The sequence below is a fragment of the Lampris incognitus genome, chromosome 1, assembly GCF_029633865.1.
Source record: "Lampris incognitus isolate fLamInc1 chromosome 1, fLamInc1.hap2, whole genome shotgun sequence".
NCBI classification, from domain to species: domain Eukaryota; kingdom Metazoa; phylum Chordata; class Actinopteri; order Lampriformes; family Lampridae; genus Lampris; species Lampris incognitus.
In genome coordinates, this window is record NC_079211.1 from 46,772,614 (window position 1) to 46,777,731 (window position 5,118).

Sequence of the window (5,118 nt, forward strand, 5' to 3'; positions counted from 1 at the left end):
AGGAACATGATAAAGTGTTTAAGATGTTGCCCTGGCCTCCAAATTGCCCAGATCTCAATCCAATTGATCATCTGTGGGATGTGCTGGACTGACAAGTCTGATCCATGGCAACTCCACAACACAAATTACAGAACTTGAAGGATCTACTGCTAATGTTGTAGTGCCAGATAACACAGGACACCATCAGGGGTCTTGTAGAGTCCATGCCTCAGTGAGTCGAGATTGACAGGTATGCAAAAAAAAAAAAAATTGTGGTAAGAGAGAAGAAAGGAAAATAATAGTGAGTGAGTTATAAGTGAGATGAAGGTACTAGAGGTAAAGATGCACCAAACAGAAATATTGAGATAATAAAAAGGATGGAGAGAATTGTGAATAAAAACAGGTGACATAATCCAGTGGCCTTCTACAGAACAGGCAGTTAGGCCGAAGTCAAATACAGTGTGGAACAAACAAACAGCGCGCTATCAAAGGAGGACACTAAAACGAGTGCGGAGGAAGAGGGTGGGTGGGAGGAGAGTTTTTTTGTTTTTCTTGTGCCGATACAGCACAGAAAAGAAAAAGGCAGAGAAATAGGGGAGATGAAGAAAAAAAAGAAGAAGAGAAGGAAGAAAATGAGGATGAGAGAGAAAATGAGAATAAGAATCATAGAAAGGTTAATCAGTTCATTTGGACACAACAATTATTGAATTGAGTATAAGAATAAATCCGAGGGCCAGGGAGAAGATGAGTGAGAGAGCAACTCGTGTTTTCAGTCTTACACCAGTGCTGAAAATTTCCCTAAATTTCCCTATTTTTGTTTTTCAAAGTGAGTAGGGGATCATTGGCCAGCATCCAAGGAAATAGCAGCCGACGTAGGTCTGTCTTTGACAAACTCTGGCCAAGGAAAAACTGCCCTCCCTGAGGTGATTTCAAATTAATTTAGACAGAAAGATATGTGTGAATCTGAGAAATTAATACATTATCAGTCTCTTAGAAATAACTTATCAGAGAAGCGGTGATTTGGTCATTATTATTGGAGAACCCCCCCTTTTTTGAGACCAAGGTTCCTTAAATATTATGGACATACCTACAGTGGCATACTCAGGACATGCACTGGTCCTGCTGCCAGTTGCTCCAGGCAGCATATAATGAAATGAACATATATATGTTTATCTATATATCTATATCTATCCTTTAGGAGAGAAATGTTTCGTCATCGGATAAAGGTGATCACTCAGAATACCTTCGTATAGATTTGCAGTGACCATTCCCTCTAATAGGACGAGTGGACCCAAACCATGCCAGGAAAACGCCCCCCCCCCCATAGCATAACAGAGCCCCCGGGCCCCTCTCTGTAGGGGTCAGGCTTTCAGGTTATTACTTTAATTCATCACCAGTCTATATGCTGACAACATAATACACTCTGCACCCTACTGATTTTTCATGATGAACTCCTACCAGATAGCAACGTCAAAATCACCCATTATATGGTATGGAGATACGTGATTTTAAATATGCTAGCATTTGAAATTGTCAAAGGATATTTGTTTGAATGTGACTCTTGATGATCTGGGATTGCAGCTCTAAATACATTGAAAAAAAAAAGCCGATCGTTCTGTAGAAACTATCCGTGTATCATTTACTCCCCAGCTCCTGTTATATATATATTTCTTTTTTACACTAGACCAGCAACAAAATTATATTGCATCACTTCAGAACTGTCTGTGCCTGCACATCTGTGCACACATATTCCCAAATGCTTTGTTAGATGTTTGATTGTGTGAGCAAGAGTGCATTCACATATGTACAACCCCCAACACACACACACACACACACACACACACACACACACACACACACACCCCTTTCAACAGCTTCCCTCTGTTCTAGATATGTCAGACACAGAGCAATTGCACACACAAACAAACGGTAGATGTCAGAGGGTTAGCTGAGCTGTTTGAGTAGGAAGAGGAAAACATTTCATTGTTCCTCTCCTTTTCATCCCGCTCTCTCGTTCTCTCACGTGACACTTTCTCTTTTTGTTTTTTTTGGGGATAATTATTTGCTGTGTGTACATTTCTCTGTATGGGTGAAGACTTCTCACTTGAACTAGGACGTGAAGTTTGTAACGCATTTTTTTTGGTGCTCTTTTAACTCCTGTTCTCGCATTCTGTTTTTCTAATATTTCTGATTTTTTTTTCCTCCGTCTCTCATGACAGTTCTCCTTGCCGTCAGTTTTCAGTCTTCCTGTGGATGAAAAATGTCAGCAAGATATTGTTTTGGTGGGCTTTTTGTTTTGTCTTTTTGATCACTTCTTTTCTCTCTCTTAGCTTAGCTCTTTTTCCTTTATTTTATGTTCATAGTTACCTATTCTCTTCCTTTTGAGCCTGTTTCCTTTTTAAATTCAACTTATTTTACTCTGTATTCGAAGCAATATTATTCCCTCTCTTTTTTCCACAATTTCTTTCGTCTCTTTCAGTATCTGCTTTCCTTCCACGTCCCCCCCTCTCCCCCCCCTCTCCACACCTGGAGCACAGAGAGCTAATTATGCAGACGGCGTTCGTAAAACTGGTTCCCATGGTGACGGCGCCGTTGCAACCAGACGACGTCAAAATGGCTGACAGTCAGTCTGAGGCCTTGCCCGCCATAGAAATGTCACCCTAGCCGGCTAAGGAAGTAAACACTAAAAACCGATTATGCAAATTAAAAAAAGACGTGATTTCAACGAGTTATTGTATTAAAACAGGTCGGTCATTTTGCGATTTGTTTTTGTTTTTTTCACATTAATATTTACAACTTGATAAGATAAGATAAGATACTTTATTGTCATTGTGCGCACACAATGGAAATTTGTTTGGTGACCAGCAACACTAGACAAGGTAAATGATTAAAAAAGCAAGATAAAAACAAGAATAAACAACATATAGTGTACATAAATAAGGTAGCAAAAATGATAATGAGAATAAAAGATAGCAGCTTTTAAAGTTCAAAATAGTGCATAGGAATATTGCACATAGCTGTCTGTATTGCAGCGGCTTTAGTTCCAGTTAGTCCTCAGCAGCTATAGGCATGTGTGTGTGTGTGTGTGTGGGGGGGGGGTGGGGGTGGAGGCTACAGCTCTGGGGAAGAAGCTGTTCCTCAGCCTGTTTGTCCGGGTTTTGACGGTGCGGTATCTTTTCCCCGATGGCAACGGAACAAACAGACAGTGACCTGGGTGTGTTGTGTCTTTGCCGATGTTGCTGGCTTTGCTCTGTAGGCGGCCAGCATACACAGCATCCAGATCTGGGAACACAGCTCCCACAATCCCCTGTGCTGTCTTTACCACCTGGGCGGGCCAAGTCCTTCCTATTCTCTGTTGTGCAGCTGGCATACCACACTGTGACACGTTGACAGAGGATGCTTTCTATTGTGCTTCTGTAAAAGTTGACCAGCAGCTGAGAGAGGAGACCGGCTTGTTTAAGTTTCCTGAGGAAGAAAAGCCTCTGTTGTGCTTTCTTCACCAGGTGGGAGGTGTTGAGTGACCATGTGAGTTCTTTGGTTATGTGGATTCTCAGGAATTTCCCATAAGGCACTTCTTCACTGTTTATGTGCAGTGGGGTTGGGGTGGTCTTCCTGGATCTCCTGAAGTCCACAATGATCCCCTCTGTTTTACTGGTGTTCAGGACCTGGTTATTGTCTGAACACCACCCAGCCAGATGTTGGACCTGCTCTCTGTAGTGTGTCTCCTCGTTGTTGGTTATGAGTCCCACTATAGTGGTGTCATCAGCAGACTTCACTACAGCATTGGAGGAGTGAATGGGGGTCCAATCGTGGGCGAAAACGGTGAAGAGGGTGGGACTAAGCACACCGCCATGTGGCACACCTGTGTTCAGGAGGAGGGTTGAAGATGTATAGTTACCTATCCTGACATTTTGTGGTCTGTGAGTGAGAAAGTCCATAATCCATGAACCGAGTGGGGTGGTTAATCCTAGGTTGCTGAGTTTGTGTACCAGTTTATGGGGGATTATTGTATTGAAATCGGAGCTGAAGTCAAGAAAAAGCATATGCGTTTGGATGCTCCAGGTGGTACAGGGCTGTATGAAGTGTACTTGAGACTGAGTCCTCCATAGATCTGTTCCACCGACAAGCAAATTGGTGGCTGTCCAGACCTGTGGGGATGATGACCTTGATGTGAGAGGGTATAATCCTATCAAAGCACTTCATAATAAAGCTTAATTTAAATCTTGTTATAAACTGCATTCAAGGGTCGGAAAGTGATATTCTCAATTAAAGGATAATGTTCATGTAATTCTATGTTTTTCACATTGATGATAAATGGCATGGATAGACTAAACTGCCCCCATGCATTCCTCATATTTGCAAGTCTCCCATCCAGGAAGCCCTGGGATCTTGTATAAAAAAAAAAAAATCAAACTGCATCAAAAAGTCATTCTCTTGCCTTGGTCACCATAATGCATCATTACAAATAATGTGTTTTTCTTTTTTTTTTCTGAAATGACTTAATAAAGCAACAAATATTTATTTTGCAACCTATAGTTTAGTTTCTGCCAGACTTGACAGAGAAGAAATCACTGCACATATTTGGGGGGCTACACACACTTCATGGTGCTGACTTTCAAGGCCAAGTGACTGCTATTTTGCAGCGACTTGCTTCTGTCTGCTTCCCACATCAGAAGTACAAATGTGAGCCACTGAATATATTAAATATTACATTTTTCTGCCTTTTGGAGTCACTTCTTTTCAAAAATTGGAATATGCAGATTTTTCGCGATAATATATTGCACTGTTATAGACTGAAGCTATGTATCAGTAAGCTGTATTTAATGATTTTGAAAGCAATGGGATCTTCCTGCATGGGAGCTATATTTGGTATTGCTAGATGGCGAAGACTTGTGATTTTTTTAGAAAATGCATGATGGAGTTTAGCCTTTTCATAGCATTGGTCAACACACTGAGAAAAAAAAAGCTAAATTACATCAGTGTCATCCTTAAAGGTTTAACTGTCAGCTACATACAGACTTCCCTTTTAGGCTTCATTTAGGGTGCCTATTTCAAATGCTACTTCTTCAAATGATGAGATGGATTGTGAAATAAAACAAAAGCCAGCCCCTGGTGACCTTTATATGACAAGTGTACCAT